The sequence below is a fragment of the Silene latifolia genome, chromosome 4 (genome assembly GCF_048544455.1).
Source record: "Silene latifolia isolate original U9 population chromosome 4, ASM4854445v1, whole genome shotgun sequence".
NCBI lineage: Eukaryota > Viridiplantae > Streptophyta > Magnoliopsida > Caryophyllales > Caryophyllaceae > Silene > Silene latifolia.
Genome location: NC_133529.1, coordinates 13,489,206 through 13,509,271, shown reverse-complemented (window position 1 = coordinate 13,509,271; position 20,066 = coordinate 13,489,206). Strand labels below are relative to the sequence as shown.

The 20,066-nt window shown below is 37.1% G+C and overlaps 1 long non-coding RNA gene across 1 annotated transcript; it reads left to right on the top strand.

The window, feature by feature from the left end:
• Positions 1 to 1,803: 1,803 nt before the first annotated feature.
• Positions 1,804 to 6,857, top strand: LOC141653027 (uncharacterized). Its single transcript, XR_012547303.1, has 2 exons — positions 1,804 to 2,319; positions 6,340 to 6,857. It is a non-coding gene; the product is annotated as an uncharacterized LOC141653027 (long non-coding RNA).
• Positions 6,858 to 20,066: the final 13,209 nt, after the last annotated feature.

The following is a 20,066-nucleotide window of genomic DNA, read 5'->3' as shown; positions in this document are numbered from 1 at the left end:
CACCCTTGCCCGTCTCAAGGCAAGATGCAAGCGACAAGGATCTTCGGACTAGTGATGGATCGCTCACTAGCACGATACTCGGGTCTCGGCAACACTCGACAAGAATGTAAGCGAGAGCGTTAGGCTCTAGTGTTTGTCAGGCATTAGGCACTCGTAATCGGTCTCGGGGGTGTGAGTCGGGATCCTAGTGTCGATCCCACAAACACGGCTTGTTAGTAAAGTGAAGGCTAAGAGTCGTTCACAACAAAGCAACAACAAGCAATACGAAGGCACAAGGTAGGAAACAGATTTTCATTCACTAGTACTCCCTAAAGAGGGAAATATGATAGTTACATCCTGGTAGCAGGAAACATTGATTTTACAAGTTTAGTTCAGAATAGCGATATACCTATTTATGGAAAGAAAACTATTCTAACTATGTTAAACTAGGAAAGTATTTACTATAAATATACAAAGGAAATGAAATTACATAAGCATGAATAAAACTCTAAGGGTTCGAAGTGTGCGGATCGTCACAAATAGCATGAGACAATACAAGATACACAATACTTCGTATCAATTACAACATAAATATTCAATAAATAGAAGCCAACGAAAAACTAACAGCGTCTTACAAAAATCGTTCCAAATTTATTTTATTTTCGAATCATTAATGTTATAAAAAATTATCATTATTTTATTAATCTTTTAATATGTATTTTTGTAAATTTCAACGAATAAACAAACCATCGAAATAAATATTTTATAAAAGTACATAGTATAGAAATATAAGAAATTAAATAAATATGTGACTAATTTAATGACAAATCAATACTATATATTAATTCCAGAAACCAAGGGACTTCAATGTAATTAAATAAATCTATACAAATTAATTATACTATATAGTTTTTAATCAATAGCACTGTGCGATGGACCTGAACAAGGGACTTCAATGTAAATATTATATAGTTCTGGTTGAAGTATAAATTTAGAGAACACCGGAATATGGTGATTTTCCTTAAAATAAACATGCCCCACTTATGGTATTAATTAATATAAAGATGTTAATTATTTTAACATAAATAAATATAATATAAGTATATTATATTTTGGAAACTATTATAAAGTACATAAATCAAGCTATATTTCCAAAAAATATAATATTTTATAATTATTTCGACTTAATTAATTTAATGCATATATGTAATATATTTAATATTTAATGCATATATGTAATATATTTATTTCGAGTAGTGAGAGTAATAAAAGTAACCTTGGATATAGTAATCACTCATTGGATACTTAAAGAGTAAAAGTAATTCTGTTAGTAGTGAAAAGAATTGTCGTAACACTGGATATAGTAATCACTCATTTGAATAGTCAAAGTAACAATATTAGCAGCGAGCGGGAATAGTGAAAGTAACAGAAGTAACAACGGGAGTAGTGAAATTATCAATATTAATGTACAAGTAGTGAAAGTAACAAAAGCTAGGTAACAATAATTACGACGGGAGTAGTGAAGGACTGAAAGTAAAAGTAATAATAAAGAATGTAATAAAAATAATAATTCTAAGAACAAAATGAAGTATATATATATGAAAAATTAGCTAAGCAATCGATTTAAGTAAAATATTAATAGCGGAAGTAGTGAATTTGTCTCATAATTTATTTCATTGTAAGTTTAAGATATACTCCGTATCATAGAAAATATATTTATGAGTTATGGAACTTTAAAATAATTTTAGATAATTAAAAATATATTTTAATGTTAAATATAGATAGCCCGGGCGAAGCCGGACACCCATACTAGTAAAACCTATACTCCAAAATATTATTGCACTCTACATAGAAATAAAAATTATTGATGACAATTGGGTTCCACCATCATTATAAGAAAAGTTTCTTTTCCTTAAACTCAGAAGCCAATAGAAAATCTTAAAAAAACTTAACTTTTATACTAAGGGATTTCTAATAGGACAAACAACAAGTGAAGTGGTGTGGGCAAAAAATGTCACGACTTTCAAGCTATTTAACTCGTCTTTAGTTATAGACGTATATATCCGTCTATTGCAAGACTACTTGATTCAACCGGGTTTTCAATTTTTGTTTCTCCTTTAAACTAAGACGGTTGTGTGCGTATTAATTATTTTTCCCGCTGAGGTCTATGATTATTTTTCCCGCCGATATTATATTGTCGGTGTTTTCGCCCAAATCAATTTCTCCGCCCAAACATTAATTAGGGTTCTGAATTCCAATTGATGTGCATTATCTGGGCAATGGATCCATCAAATTCGAAGAAATCAAAGACGAGTAACCACTGACGAGTCAATTTCTCAGGTACTCCCGATTTTTTCCCCATTTCTCGTTATAATTTAAAACATTCAATTGTTAATTAGTTATGATTTAGCATGTTTTACTGTGTAATTAGTATTTGGATTATGTTAATATGCTTAAATAATGGATTAATTTTGAGGATAGTGTGGCCAAGTTGAGTGAGAAATATGCTTAGATATGATTGTTGATTTTGCCTGAAATTGTATCAATTCAGTTCAGTCAGTGGAGAATTATGGTAATATGCTTATATCATGGATTAACTCTGAGGGTAACTGGACCAAGTGGAATGACAAATTGTACACTAATTCTTATATAAGACGGTCTCACGATAAACTTAACTCGAGAGCTCTCATGATATATGTTATGTTGCACATTATCTTAGTGTGAGACAGTCTCTTAAGAGACTTCCTTGAAATTTTATTTCCTAGAGAATGGTATTTATGACCTTAAGTTGCTCTAAATTGGCTCACAAAAAAAAGTTACTTGGAGAAACATTCGGGTTTGATAGTACAAACTACAAAATGATGAATAAGGGAAATAATACATTAGAAGTATACTTTACTTGATATCATATGATGAGAGACTTCTTGCTTAACACATAACTAAATAAAAGGTAACATATGAGAGACTTCTTGATTAACACATAACTAAAGGCTTTAAAAAAGCATATTCAACTGCGACGTTGCCGTCTTTTTGCTCTCTTCACTTTCCTCGTTGGCCGCTGTTGAAACGTCTCCATAAACCATTCATGATACTTGTCAGTAATGTAGAGCTTCCCAATGACTATACCAATTACAAATCCGCTCACACACCCACATGATCTAACTACCCAGTCAACTAGTCTGGAATACTCATTTCCCTTGTCCTTTTTCATCTGTGGGGATTCCAGAGCTTCTGCATTTTTACATTTTTTTGATATGAGGTTTCCACACAGTCTCGAGTTTCCCAAGTAAGAGCTACTTAGGAAGGTGTCAAACTGGTTTCCTTGTGGTATGGGACCTTCTAAATCATTGTAGGAAACATCAAAGACCTCAAGAGATGTTATTTGAGCCAACTCTGGGGGGATGACTCCGTAGAGCTTGTTCTGAGAAAGGTCCAAGGACTCAAGATCTATCATGTTAGCCAATGAGGCCGGAATCCCGCCACCTAGATTGTTGTTCGATAAGTTTAGTGCTTGCAGCCCTTTGAGATCGCCAATGACATCTGGAATCTTGCCGGTGAATTTATTGCTGGAGAAGTCGATGACTCTAAAGACTTCAAGTATCTTTGAGTAAAGTCGCTCGTTGCCTTTGCTTGTTATAGTCATCGAGTATTCAAATTTCTCTACAAATATAGCACCTTCTTCATCTTCACCTACCCTCACTGCAAATATAATCCTTGTATTATATGAATTAGATTGTCCTTCTTTCACACCCATCATGTTGCTCCAATTACGAAGATAACTCCATGGTAAGTCTCCGGTATAAAAGTTGTGTGATAGGTCAATGATGCGCAGACTACTAAATTGGCGACCTAAATTTTGATCAGAGATGCTTCCATGAAAGTTGTTATGGCTCAGAACCAAAACTTCCATGCTGGGGAGACCTCCTAACCAAGATGGAAAAGTATCATTTATACGATTTTTTCCTATATCGAGAACCTCAAGCCTTGTACAATTCTCCAATGATCTTGGCACGTCACCTTCCAATTGATTTTCACTCAGGTTTATCATCTTTACATTGCAGTGCGATGTGAAGGATGTGGGAATACTGCTATGGAAATTATTTCCTCTCAAGCTCAAAACTTGTAAGGAATTGGCAAGCTGATCTCCTATGCAACGAGGGATCAGCTGGCTACTCAAGTTGTTGTTGGACAAATCCAGCATGATTAGAGATGTAGCCATGCATATCTGTTTCGGTAATACTCCTGAAAACAAATTGCTTGAGACATCGTAACTCTTTATAGACACTGGTGGGATAGGAAGTTCTCCTTGGAAGTTATTACCCTTAATGTCAAAGACTTCCAAGTGAGTCCATGGGAGGACTGTCACTGGTTGTTCAAAACCAGTCAAATTGTTATTAGCAAGCTCAAATCTCAGGAGACTTTCTTTACTTGTGTTCACAAACCATTGTGGAATATTCCCCTTAATAAAGTTTTGCTCGAGCCGCAAATGCTCTAGCTTTTGCTGATCTCGCAAGAATATTGGAAATTCAGTTAATCTGCAAGATACTAGCCATAGAAGCTGTAGCTGAGAAAGAGATGAATTGGTCCTTGAAGTGGGGGAAAATGTCAGGCTGGTACCAGATAAATCAAGATACTTGAGATTTTCTAAACCAGAAAATGTCTCAAAGTTGCCAAACAAGTTATTGTAAGCCAGTACTAAACCTTGTAAATTTGTTAGTTGAGTAATCCAATGCGGTATTGGACCCTCCAACTGATTTCCTCCCAGTCCTAGAATCTCTAGTTTGGTTAGATTTCCTAACCACTTTGGAAGTTGACCCACTACTTGAGTATTGCTGAGAAGTAATTCACGAAGCTCAGTAAGGTTGGCGAAAGAAAGTGGTATCTTAGATCTTAATGTCATTCCACTGAAGCCAACTTCGGTCAATGTATGTAGCTTAGCTAAGTTTGAGATCAGTTGTCCAGGCTTAGCATTGAGGTCCATGAGAAATAGAGCTTGAAGATTTGTTAGATTTGATATAGAGGGTGGGACGACCCCGCTAATATCATTGTCATCAAGCAACAAACGAGAGAGCTTTGTCAGGTTACCTAGAGAGGATGGGATAGATCCTGATATTTGACAAAGGGATAATTCAAGAATTTCCAATTGAGCAAGTCGTCCAATTGAAGGAGGCAATTCTCCGGACAACGATGTGGCAGTTAGTAAAATCCTTTTGAGAGGACTATGCCACTTAAACTCAGGAAGAGACCCACCAATATCGTTTAAACTCAATCTGAGGGTCTCAAGATGTGGCAAATGAGAAAGATTTGGTGGAAGGTTACCATGCAAATTACAGTTGTCAATGCTAATCTGTTTTAAAGTCGTCAAGTTTTGGAGGCTGACTGGCACAGAGGAGGACGCATCAATATTTTTTAAATCGAGCTCTTGGAGATGAGTGAGATTTTGTATTAACTTGTCAAGGGAAGGTTTTTGAAGTTTTAGCAATTTATTTTCCATTGAATCCTCTCCAAGTTCTAGGACAGTGAGCGCGGACAACTTTGAAATTTCTGCTGGTATTTGCCCACTAAATTTAGACTTGAATAGCCTGAGGACTTGCAACTTAGAAAGTTGGTCTATCTCAGAAGGGATTCGAGAATATTTGAAGTTGTTATAACTAAGGATAAGTTTTGTGAGAAAGGCGAGGTTAAAGATGGTGCTGTTTGGAGGAAATGTACCGTAAAGGCAACTGGCTGTGAGGTCAAGACCGATCACATGACCCGATTTCCTGTTGCATTCCACACCGTCCCATGAACAGCAATCCACACTTTGCCCTCCTACCCATGATTTCATCTTTTCATAAGGTATGATACCTGCATAGCTATAAGAAGAGTCACGTGAACAGTTTATATGGATACTGTTCTTGAACTGCATCAAGGCTAACCGCTCTTGATCAGGACAGGGTGGCTGAAAAGAAGACAGAGAGTTGGAATGTATTATTATGACATTAAAAGAGACTACAAGTAGGCTAAACAAGTACAAGTGATGCATTGATGCTGATTTTTATGTGCAATTTTTTTTCGTGTTTTTAGTTATACTTCGATTGATATGCAGAGATGAGAACTTGGGCTGGTTTTATAGGTATCCAAGGTTCAACCAAGTTAATGTCATTATCTGCCAACTTCTTTGTTTATTGTTTGCTTTGTTTTGAGGTTAGTAGCAGAAGGGGAAGGTTGTATATATTCGACCCCGTATATCCTACAATTGCGGGAGCCCTTGTGACACTCGGATAACGTTCTTGTATAGGGCTCTTCGTCTTTTTAATGGTCCATACTCCTTGATGTTAAATTTTATGTACTGATTCATTTATACTTGTTATCTTATAGCTACTTGGATCGCCTTCCCCTTGTCGTGATTGGATTCTTCTACTCCATTCACCATGTAGTATGAAGTGAGAGATGGGGCAGAAGACTTGGTGGATCGATTTCATACTTCAATATCGATAACATACTGGTATTATTGGTTGTCAATTGACTCTATTTATTCGGATTTACGTATATCACTTGGTTACTTACGTTAATTGTAACCTGATCATAAGAACTTTCTCAAAACAGCGTAGTCTAACGCATAAACTCGCAATCGTATGAAATGCCACTAATGGAGTGGAGTATGAATAACATATGATTGAGTTATGGAGACTAATTACTGGAATTATGGAGATGCAGACTATTTTGAGTCACTCAAGAAGTCAAGAGTCGAGAGTCAAGACACACGACTATTTTAACCTTCTAGGCTTCTATGATTGTACATGAGATCGATAGCCGGTAATCTTTTGTTACGTTAATTAATTACTCAACGTACAACTTTTTTCGTGTTTATTATAGTATTTCCCAAGTTTTACTTTCCTGAAAATTTAGCTAGACAGACGCAAATTTCTTGAGGCAGTTAGAGCGACAATGACTTGGCTACTTGTGTTGTGTATGATAGATTTGGTTGTGTCATTGTGTGTGACATAGAGATCGATACCCATGATTTCATCTTTTCATCCGGTATGATAAGTGCATCAAGGCTAACCGCTCTTTTCGTGTAGCTAAATAAGGTAACAAGTAAAAAAAATTCATTACATTATTATCTTTTCAATTAATATATATATATATATATTTTTTTTTTTTTGATGACGAGGAGGTTGGATCCTCCCTGATCGCGACCCCACCCCTAAGCGCCCGTCTATGTGAGTTCTTTCCCGCGGGGATTATTCCCTCTCCGGGCGTCAGGTCATCGAACCCAGGACCTTGCAATTCCTCCTTAGGAGGCTTTGAGGTTACCCTGGAATTCCACTAGACTCACACATCTTGGGTATTCAATTAATATATTCTTATAATTAAATTCTAATCTTTTTAATTAAAATTTATATTTATGATTTTTTCACTGAAATCCGTAATTTATTATGCAATCATTTCCATTTACATAAATATTATTTTTCATCAGTTACACTCTAAAATTACGCAAACCTGCTTCTTATGCAGTCTTTAACATAATTATTGTCATCACTTACACCCTAAAATTACGTAAATCTGTTTCTTATATTATCCTTCATCGGTTACACACTAAATATGGTGTATATTTTAAAGGACGTAACAATTTTTATGTTTTTTTTAATTAAAAATAAAAAAATATTAGTCTAATTATTCGTAAATTGTCATTTTAAGTGCGTGGTATACTGTTTTTACCTCTTATTGTTATAAGGTTTATACGCATTTTAATTAGATTTTACATTTTTACATCACTTAATTGTAATTTAATGTCATAAATTAGTTTCAAGCAATGATATTAAAGAACTATGAAGGATCTAATAACATTGATAGAGTATGTTGATGATAGTTGTAACAGAGAAAAGGAAATTGTAGATAGAAGGAAAATAGAATGTTTGTATTCAATGAATGATTGTGTATCTTACAATGATATGATATGTTTGTTTATATAGTATTGATTCCACCGACATATGGTGTAACAACCTTATAACAAACTCCAACTGTAAAAATAACCGCCTAACTAACTATTTGTTACTTATATTCTAACACCCCCCCTCAAGTTGGAGGGTGTTCTTAACATCCCCAACTTGTGTTGAAGAACAGTATGTTGAGGGCCACCGAGTGCTTTAGTTAGGATATCAGCTGGTTGCTGCAATGTAGGAATATAGGACATACTGACTAACCCCTCTAACAGTTTCTCGCGAACAAAGTGGCAGTCGAGGTCAATATGCTTGGTCCTCTCATGGAAAATCGGGTTTACGCTATGTGAATAGCGACCGGCTATCACATTTGACATGTATTGGTTTGATGTTTGATACCTCAAGTTCATTTAGAGCCTCACGAGCCATGCTAGTTCACCGTAAGCCTTCTCAAGGATCGATATTCGCCTCGGAGAGAGACAGAGAAACTGCTCATTGCTTCTTTGACTTCCGGATAACAAGTCGCCTCCCATAAACACTAAGAAACCACTAACGATCTCCTTGATGTGGACAAGCGACCCGATCTGCGTCACAATAACCTTCAAGAGCAAAAGATCGAGTCTTGTTCGGGAGGATTCCCCGAGCGTGTTCTCCGCAATGTATTTTAAGACATGTATGGCAAAGATTCCAATGTTGAACCCGTGGTGATGACATAAATTGACTTAACAACTGTATGGCAAATGCAATATCAGGCCTTGTGTTCACAAGATAATTCATTTTACCCACCAATCTTTTATAGTCTGCAGGATTGGTAAGTAGTTCTCCTGTTATTGTATCAAGCTTCATAGTACTGTCTAAGGGACTAGTGACAGTTCTGCAATTCTCACAGTCAAATTCTTTGATGAGCTCCTTGGCAAACTTGGTTTGAGTAACGGCCAAGCCTGTAGGTACGTAGTTGAGTGAATTCTAAACCCAAGAAGTAGTTAATTGTTCCCAGGTCCTTAATTTTAAATGTGCTATCCAAAAATTCTTTTAGGCTATTGATTTCCTCCACATCATCACCAACCAGTAGCACATCATCTACATATACTGCTATAAAGACCACCTTTCCATTGTGTTGCTTCTTGAATAAAGAGTAATCATTCAAAGACTGTTTGTAGTCCTTTGATCTTAATGTTTGACTTAATTTAGCATTCCATTGTCTGGATGCTTGTTTTAATCCATAGAGGGATTTCTGTAGTTTGCATACAAGGTTCTTGCCTTTAACATCCAGTCCAGGAGGAATACTCATGTATACTTCTTCATCAAGGTCACCGTGCAAAAATGCATTGTTCACATCTAGTTGAGACATTGTCCAACCCTTTTTGACAGCTACTGCAATAAGACTCCTGATGGTTGTCATTTTGACCACTGGAGAAAACGTTTCTGTGTAGTCTATGCCCTCCTTTTGGGTATATCCTTTGACAACTAATCGAGCCTTATATCTTTCAAGACTCCCATCTGCTTTATGCTTGACTTTAAACACCCATTTGCAAGCAATAGATTTCTTTCCAGACGGTAAAGGAACAATTGACCAAGTGTTGTTGGCATCTAAAGCTCTAAACTCAGCTTTAATGGCTTCTTGCCATTCAGGATAAACAGAGGCCTCTTTATAGGTTTTAGGCTCTTGTACAGGAAGTATTGTGCTTGCACTTGGTGAAATGTTAGTAGTAACAGAACAGTAAGCAGAAATGATATTGGTATCACAGACAGAGGTCAATGTAGTACAGCATTCAACAGGAAATATAGCATTACAGTTTCTTTTGTTCAAAGGGCAGACATAATCTTGTAAATATGATGGTGTTCTAGAAACCCTAGTTGACTGTCTTGCTTGAGTTGAAGTACTAGCAGATTCTCTAGTCATATTATTAGTATTGCAAATGCTATCATTGTTAGGAATAATGTCATTGGAATGATTAATAGCAGGTATGCTAGCAGTATCAGTAATGTCAGGAACATAATTTTCAGTGACAGCTAGAGGAATGAAAGTGTTTGGTTTATCAGATATGTATGGAAAGACATTCTCATGAAAAACTGTATCTCTGGAAATTATAATAGTTTTGGTTTCAATATTTAATAATTTGTAAGCTTTCTTACCTAAGGGGTATCCAAGAAACACACAAGGAAAAGCTCTTGGGGCAAATTTATCTCTACCTGGCTTAGGAGAGGAAGCATAAACTAGACAGCCAAAACTTCTCATGTGACTAAGGTCAGGGGCCTTACCAAACAAAAGCTGATAAGGAGATAAATTTTGAAGCAATTTAGTGGGTATTCTGTTAATGATGTAAGTACTAGTCAATATGCAATCACCCCAATACTGAATGGGCAAGTTAGACTGAATTCTCAAAGCTCTTGCAGTTTCTAAGAGATGTTTGTGCTTTCTCTCTACTACCCCATTCTGTTGAGGTGTGTGAAAACATGAGGTTTGATGAATAATACCATTGTCAACAAAAAATTGTGATGTAGCAATACTACTGCCTAATTCAAGGGCATTATCTGACCTTAAGATCTTAACTTTCTTATCAAACTGTGTTTCAATCATTTTTATAAATGCTTTAATGAAAGAAAATGCACTGCTTTTGTTGGTTAGAAGATGTGTCCATGTGCACCTTGTAAAATCATCAACAATGGTCAAGAAATATTTGTAGCCATTGTAAGTAGGGGTGTTATATGGTCCCTAAAGATCAATGTGTATTAATTCAAAAGGAACAAGAGAGAAAGATGAACTGATAGGAAAAGACATTCTATGTTGTCTTGCTTTTGCACATGTTGAACAAATGGATAGATCCTTTTCATATTTATTAAAATCAGTACACAATTTCAATTGTTTCAACTTGTAAATTGGTAAATGTCCTAATCTGCTATGCCAGATATTACAAGATACATTGAGAGCAGCAGAATTTAAACTAGCAGACTGGTTGTCAAATTTATTAAGCAAGGAATCATCAAGTTCTGATTGGAGCAAGTACAAGTCATGATAATTTCTACCAAGGACCAAGGGCTTCTTGGAAGAGTCCTGCAAATAGCAAATGGCATGTGTAAAACTCACCTCTGTGCCTAATTGTTTGGCTAATTTACTAATAGATAAGAGGTTGAATTTAAAGCTAGGAACATATAACACATTATGCAGGCATAGAGTTGATGCAATTTGAACTGTTCCCATAGTATCAATTTTCACAACTTGACCATTAGGTAATGACACAGTATACGGGTTAGCTATTGCATGAAAATCACAGAAAAGAGCTTTATTAGAGCAGAAATGGTCACTAGCACCACTGTCTAAGATCCATGAATTAAAATAAACTGAAGTTTTAGGATCAGAATAGATGTTACCAGCAAAATTAGCAGCAGTTGCAGTGACTTCGTCAGAAGCAAAAGTGTCATTTGTCAGGGATTGTCCAACAGCAGCATCACCTGGTGCAGAAGAAGAAGGACCTTGATCATAAAACGCATTCCCTGCAAATTTTCTGTTCCTGTTCTGAAGATGACGACAATTCTCAACATTGTGATTCTTTCTCTTGTAGTAAACACAGAACATAGGCTTATCAGAATTAGTGAACTCATTGCCAGCTGGGTTTTTCCCTTTGTACTGATTAGCATTATTCCCTGAACCAGGTGCAAAATTGTTCCTGAAATTGCTGTTGTTGGTTTTGTAGTTATTCCCAGAAATACCAGAAGAATGAGGATGCTTGTTAAAAGAGGAATTTCCTCTATACCCCATATTTTGAGCAACCATTGCAGCAGAATCAGCCTGAATGTTGACAGTGTTGTGTAATTCTCGTTGTCTTTCTTCTTGGAGCAAATTGTTGTAGATGACTGCTATTTTTGGAAGAGGGTTCTGCATCAAGATTGTGCCCCGAACAACCGCATAGGTTTCATTCAAGCCCATTAAGAATTCAACAGCTTTCTTGTCTTCTTGGAATTTGATTTGTTTCTCTTTGGCTCCACAAGTGCAATTACAGCTACACTTGGGGTTCATGCCTATGCCATTAATCTCGTCCCAAATTGACTTAAGCTTTGTGAAATAAGTAACAATATTGTCATTTCCCTGAGAAAAATCTGATAATTTCTTGTGGACACCATAGAGTTGGGCACCATTGGACTGACTGAACCGTTCTTCAAGCTCTTCCCAGGCTTCTTGAGCAGTGGCACTGTAAAGAATGGAATCCCCTATTTCTGGAGAAACTGAATTGATAATCCAGGAAAAAACGATGTCGTTGCAACGTTGCCAGTTTCTTGCAGTAGCATCAGTGGCAGCAGGTTGAAGAAGAGAACCGTCAATGAACCCAATTTTGTTTTTAGCAGAAAGAGCAATGAGCATAGATCTTCGCCAATTACCAAAGTTTGTGCCATCAAAAGGCGTGGCAACGAGCTTGACACCAGTAAGATCAGTTGAATGAATATAAAGAGGATTATCAATGTTGATCACAGGTGCGGTTTCTTGATTGGCAGACATGATGATTTGTATAGAAATGAAAGAAGTAACTAGGATAAATGCAGCGGAAAAGAATGGTGAAGTAACAGAAAGAGGATCAAAAGAAGTATGAACCTTAATCTGATACCATGAAGAACTATGAAGGATCTAATAACATTGATAGAGTATGTTGATGATAGTTGTAACAGAGAAAAGGAAATTGTAGATAGAAGGAAAATAGAATGTTTGTATTCAATGAATGATTGTGTATCTTACAATGATATGATATGTTTGTTTATATAGTATTGATTCCACCGACATATGGTGTAACAACCTTATAACAAACTCCAACTGTAAAAATAACCGCCTAACTAACTATTTGTTACTTATATTCTAACAGATATAGCATTATAGAGTTAATTTTTATAGTAAAGTAAAAATGGTTTAAGACAAAAATAACTTAACTTAAAATGTCTTTTGATGGTAATAAACTTTTATTTTCTACCTCTTACTAAGATTATATTAGTACATTACTGTAGCACGGGGATCTACACTAGTTATTCTTCAAGAGATGAAAACTTGGGTTGGTTTTATAGGTACCCAAGGTTCAATCAAGTCAATGTCGTTATCTACCAGCTTCTTTGTTTTGGGTTAGAACTGATGGGCTTACCGCCTACATAAGGGTATGTGAGATAGTGGTATCGGAAATGGCTACCACCTAGAGACGCCCTGTCATTGTCATTACGGAAATGCAGACTATTACGAGTCACTCAACGAATCCGGAGTCGAGACTGACTTGTGACTATTTTAAACTTCCGTAGGTCTCTGACATGTACGTGAATTTTGTATTGGTGGGTTTTTTTTTTCCTTTTTGACTTTTTCCAGTTAAATTGTTTAGACACTAAAATCTGATTACTTTTTTACCATGAAACTTATGAGTCTCCCAACGTGCGACTTTTGTTTTGAATTGTCAAATCTCGTGTTTTTAGATTGAGAGAGCAATCCGTTTCATTATAGACGGACACTATCCGTTTAAAGCTGTAGACGGATAGTAGTTATCTCATAAAATGCAAGTGGAGGGCAAGTGAGGGTATCCATTTCCCACTTGCACTATCCATTCTCATTTTGTGAGAGAGACACTATTTGTTTACACTTTTAGACGGATAGTGTCCGTCTAAAAGTGATAATTTGTGTTGAGAGACATTGAGGAAAATGTATAAAGGAATTTTTAAAGGCAAGTAAATTTCTTTGTTTGTTTAGATAAATGGGGGCGGAGAGGAAAAAAATGGAGAAAAGGGGCAATTAGTCAATTACCTCTTTTTTTTTTTCATTGGTCTTGCTTAGACGGCCATTTTGGTCTCAAGCAATAAGACGGGAAATTGTAACCATTTTACAGTCACAATGTGACCACCATTAAAAAACAAGTTACCCTAAGTGGTAACACTGGCTATATTATTATGGTTACATTTAACCATAAAATTGTCACATATGCTCGTCTGAAGCTTCAGACGAAAAGTGACCGTTTGAAATAAGAATTTGTGCTTTTTTTTAGGTAACATAAAATGCTTAGCAAAGGCAGCTAGTCTTGCTATAGACGGATAGATCCGTCTATAGTTAAAGACGGGTCAAATAACTTGAAAGTGGTGACATTTTTTGCCCCCACCACCCTACTTGTTACTTGTTCTATTAGAAATGTGGTATTGTATTTGACCCGTCTTTAGTCTCTTAAATCAACATTCTTTTTAATTTCTAGTTCCAGCAGGACCATTACAGCAATCGGAATTTCCAAGTTACATCAATTTTTTGATGACTAGCTATTTACAATTACTAGTTGGTTGCACTTGCATAAAGCGCGCGGTACCCCAAGATATTTTAATCTACGACGTTTCACTTGCATTGATGCGTTTTACCTTGCGCTCATTAATTTGTGTAAACATTTTAATAACTGTATTTAGCGCAATTATTTTGCTTAGGGCTATTTTGCTGGCTAAAAGATAACTTTAGCATGATCAATATATAGTGAATGGTCTCTTGGCCTATGTTCAGTTTAATTTACTATACATTGAACAGTTGTAGTTTTTACATATAACTAGTGCTTTTAATTTAAACTGACATTTCAACTGTTTACGTTTCACCTGCACTAAATCGTTTGTTAGGGAACTTGTTTGTTCGATTTTACAGTTTGAGTATTGAATATAGGTGTTCACTGAATTGCTTAGAAATTTACTTGAACATCATATTGGGATTGAATATCATTTAGCATTGTAGGTGTAAGACAATCTGCAATGCGTATTGCTAAATACCCATTTGAAACGGCATATAATTTAGGGATGTTTGAAATAAGAAACCCTTCAGCTTATAATCATAACTTACAGATTACGTGTTCTTGCCATAATACTTTTTGGGTAAGATGGCATAACAAAGTGGTTTTAATTTGTTACATACTACTAACCATTGCCTAGTTCAGTAATAGCCTACTGAATTTATCCCATAGTAGTCTACGTGCAACTTCTGTTTGCGTACTTATACCTTAAACATGCGGGTGTTGCATGTCAAAATGTGTACTGGGAGCATAAGTTTTTCAAAAGTTTTCCAGCAGGCCTTCAAAGCTCCACTTTAGGTTCGAGACACTTGTTTGAGATACCACTCTAGTACCTTGTGCCCTTGAGAGAGAATTTTTCGGCGCCACCTCGATGTAAATTGGAGTACTTCTAATCTGATTTTCAACTTGGCCAAGGTAGTCTTCTCTTTCCTGCATTCAAAATGATTCATATGGATGATTAGTCAGATATTATATTTCTTACGTAGTCTGGTAAGTGCGGTGCTAAGGGTGACAAGCGTGAAAAGGCACGAGGGCTGTTTATACGTGCCTCAATTGATGCACTTTTTGAAATAGGCACTGTGTTTAGGGTAGAATTAGAAGGATTTGTTAGGCAAACTTGCTTCAAATGTTATGGCCATCCTGCACTTATAATTGCCCTACTCCATTAGATTTAATAGTTTGTTCGGATAACATTTTTTTGGTTTAGGGATTCTTTACCTAGGAGTTGAAATAGCATTTTCTGTGAAACAGTCGGTGCATGTATACACAACCTCAATGTCTTCATTGTTCCCTGTTCCGCAGTCGCTGCAACCCAGATATAAGCGTAGTCTTGTATGGTCAAATTCTTTCAGTTGTACTTGCAACCAGTGGCGTTCTTCCTGTAGAGTGTTTTGAACCTGTCAATTGCAATGAACATTTGCAATTATCTATAGCACCCAGCTATCAGCCGGTACTTCGCACGCAATTTTTTGGTAATAAGATGGACACTTACTTCTTTAGGAGGGTTTGTATGGTAGTTAATATGCGCTGCGTTTGTGGACGACGCACTTCACAGATTTGTTGGTTCTTTGCAGTGAGTAGATCTATATTTGCCTCTCCCCAGTAACATTTTCTTGTTTAACTCAGATTATTTTGGTGCAATGCAAGTACGAAATGAGTGATTGAATTTTTACCAAGCACGCAGTGAAGCAGCATCCTCCCCTTGTGGATATAAGTTGATAAATGTTAAATAGGTTGTGAAGCAGCATCCTCCCCTTGCGGGTGACACTAACCATACAATTATTTCTAGGACCACCTAATACTTAGCCGGTCCCTAAAATCCATTGGCAGCCTCGCTGCTTTGCATTGCTCCAGCGACGCCTGATGATTCACGCAGACCAGTACCTGAACTGGGATTCATTGCAAAAGCCCTTGGTTTTTTTTGGGGGGGTGGTGGTGGTAAAGTTAAACCTGAGCAAATACCATATGAGGGTCCTTCAAGGGTGTGGTAGCTATTAGCAATAAAGAGAGGCACTTATTCTAAATCAGCGGGTAGACAAATGTGGCGTTCTCTGGCAAATAATACCTACGCCTCTGAAACCCACACTGAATCTGTGAACACTTCATCCTATTGAAGTTGGCATCCTTCACAGAGAACCCATAAAGGTTTTGAAAGAAGTGGATCGCTTTCTTGGCCAAGCTATGCCTTGCTTTGTCTACAGTGGAACAACTATCTCCGATAAAATACCTCTCTCTGGATGCGTGGTCAGGCCAGGTAACTGTAAAACAACAAACATAGCGACCATCTGCCTGGGTTATGAAGTCCACTTCATCAGCAGTTACTTTGTACGCCACCACCACCTGAAGCCAAATGGCCCACAGATCTGCACTGACCATCTTAGGTAGGGAAGCAGGCAGAGTGACCTTTTTCTTTTTGTAGATCCCCAGCTTACCATAGGATTTGGGTTGCTCTATAGACTCCAACACTGTGCTCTTCTCCATAAAGAACTGACAACAAGACTTATACATGTTCCTCATTTCTAAATTGATGTATTTAATGATGACCTGATTTTTCTGAACAAGAAAATTCACTGCCTGCTCAGCTGCCTGCTCCTCGGATTCAGCAAGGTCCCTTCCTGGTTCCCCTCAAACAAACATGAGTTGGGCCCAAGGTCTCTAGCCAGCACCAAATTAGCCTTGGTCCTGGTTAAGTTGGCCTGGCTGTATATCGGATGTGCCCACTTTAGTGCCTTAGTTACATCATACAATAGTCCGCGGAAGGAAATCTTGAACTCTCTTTTATCACTTGCCATCTGAAACTCAACCTGTGAACCGAACAAATTAAAAGACTGCCCACAACGAACCAATTGTCTGCGCTGCCAACATCTAGTGAATGCTACTTTCTTGGAGCTTAAAAGAATGAGCAACTGAAGTATAAATATAAATACAACTGGACATGAACAGTTGCCATCACTATACAAGACCACAATGACTCACTCTTTCAACTGGCCCAAGTTGCTAGCCAGCTGCCCCCATTTCTATCTACCCCTCCCCCTCCCCTTCCCCTCTTTTCTTCACGGAGGAAAGTAGTTGGCACCAAATCCGACAACGTTTATCCACCTGCCTAAATGGCATCTCCAACCATTCAGGCCATCAGAAGATAAATAACTTCATATTCTAGGAGGCACTCCAATTTCCAGGGGACGAAAGCGCAGCTTGAGCGCATGACCGCAGACTGTAAGGCAACAAAGCTCCACGCACCAAGCAAAAAACACCACTGCACCATTAATGAACCTGGTTCTCTATTCCTGTGGTTTCGTACAACTGCGTGCCTTCATCCACACAACTATGAAACACCACAATCCTAAAAGGATGTATTTTTTCAACAAATAGGCTTGCAAGACTGCTTCCCTATACTGAGTATTTACTCACTCCCTAACAATGACCAAACCAGACCATAAAACGCCACACATTTTTCAAACCACAGATCCAATAAACAAGTCACGTCCTGAAGCACTATCGCTTGTAAAGCTACACACCCAAATCCAACATCAAAATTCAGTGGAACAACACGTGAAAGGTGTGGTACTTTGACTATAGGACACCCTACATCGCAAGAACAATAAACATCCAACGTACTTGAAACCACAATTAAACTAACCATACAACTGACAACCAACCAAGTATAACTGCCCTTTTACACTTCCTGGCAAAATTAAAGTTAACAAACCACAAATCGAAATAAACCACCATAATATAACGACCATCCCCAATTGTATATAGACAATGCACAAAATCTCATTGAAGACGGCACGTATCCGTCACTTTGGAGTGACGGATACCATTTTCTCTCATAATTGACCCAAATAGAGGAGAGAGGGAAGCACATGGGGGTGCCCCCACCTTGTCCCCCCTATCCGTTTTGTGAGTGACATTACCCGTCACTTGCTCCGACCCGTCTTCAACAAGACTAATTGTAGACAATGTCGGACACTTTTTTTGAACCCCTAAACCTATCCAAGTAATAAAAATATGATATACACCGCCAATATCAAAACAACAAGACGCCCTCCAAAACTCACACACCTAAAAATACAAGTAGCAGTTAACAAGTGACAATCATCGCATATTAAAAAAATTAACAGCAATCCTTGTTTGACAAAAATATGCTACATCGCCAATATCAAAACAGCAAGACGCCCTCCAAAAACTCACACACCTAAAAATACAAGTAGGAGTTAACAAGTGACAATCATCGCATATAAAAAAATTGAACAGCGGCCCTTGTTTTATCTCTGCCCTGAGCTGCACTAAGTGTTGTTCCACCATCGACTGCGAGGCATACACCCAAAAAATCAAATTACGGCCGACAAAAGCAAGTAAAAGGATTAGGGTTAAAGCCTTAGATAAAATTGGACCTCGGGCTTGTGGAGGAATGAACTGTTTTTTTTTTACTGTCCCAAGTAGACATTATATATAGCTGCCTAGACAACACACCTTCTTACAAGTACTATTCATGTAGTGTACACTTACATCACCACACCCTACCTCCTTGCTTAATTTACATGGTCAAAGGTCACCTCACCTTACATTTCTAGCTCTACTACAAGGCACCACTTAACCAAAACCCCACTCTAATCCACACAAACAATTATAATATAACAAGTACCAATATAAGGTACCAATAAACTAAAAACCCCTAAGCTAAACAAGCTACACTGAAAACTACATAGCTCTAAATTTAACAATTACATAAACCATATCTCTGACCACTGGTCATTGCCTTTTTCCAACAAATAACAAGTACCTAAACCATATCTGTAATCTACCATTGCACGTTTAAGTACTGCCTATACCTCACTAAAATCACCCAAAAATTATGTGTAATCATTCCTTACCTACAAACCTATACAAAACTTTATAAGTGACTAATTGTAAACTCTAATCCATAAAACCCCTAAACCCAACACAAATTCAAGGCGCCAAACCAAACACAAATTCTAATTCAGTATAAACACAACATTTCTGATAAAACTTAATTCACAAAAGTGGTTTAAACTGCTCTACCTCTAAACGACACTTAAAATTAATTTCAGTGTCATTAATCAAAATAAAATGACCGCACACAAATTCAAGGCACCAAACCAATCACAAATTCATAGAATTTAATCCACAAAACTGGTATTAAATGTTGTAGCTCTAAACGGCAATTTATTTATGTGTCATTATTAAAGCACCAATATGTAGTTAATTCAAAAGTTAATTATCGGCACACATATCATTAATTAATCCAAAGGCACATAATATAGTTTTTCAGGGCAAAATTATACGTAAAACGCAAAATTATCTCCGAACCTTCCAGTCGATCCCAAACTTGACATGCAAAATATGGGGAAGTACGGACACTGTGGATACCGTGGGTCGTGAAAAATGGCGCCATCAAGATGGTGTTGTTGAAAGGAGCCCATCAAAGGTGATGGTAATGAAGATAATGTAGTTTTACTTTGTTAGCATCTAAGGTGTGACGGTGGGGTATGAATGACGAGGCAAGGGAGTGGCTTGTAGATGATGGAGAGTTAGAGAGATTGAGATAAACATGCGACGCTGAAGTATTAGCAAAGGCCCACTATGCCATGATGAGGGTAATTCATAACTCATTGAAAAAAAGAGCCCAAAACCGCACAAAACATCCAAAATGACCCGCTAAGGAGGTACTATTCATTAGGCAAGTTACTATTCATCAATGAATAGTAACATGGGTGCTCTCACATTTTTTAAAGGTGTTAGATTAGATACTTAATATGTACAATATATGAGATATTGGTGAGAAATTAGCAATCCGGCGAGATTTTGACCGAAAAAGTAAAAGGGGGCTTGATTTCACTTTAGAGCAAAGTTAAGGGGTTGT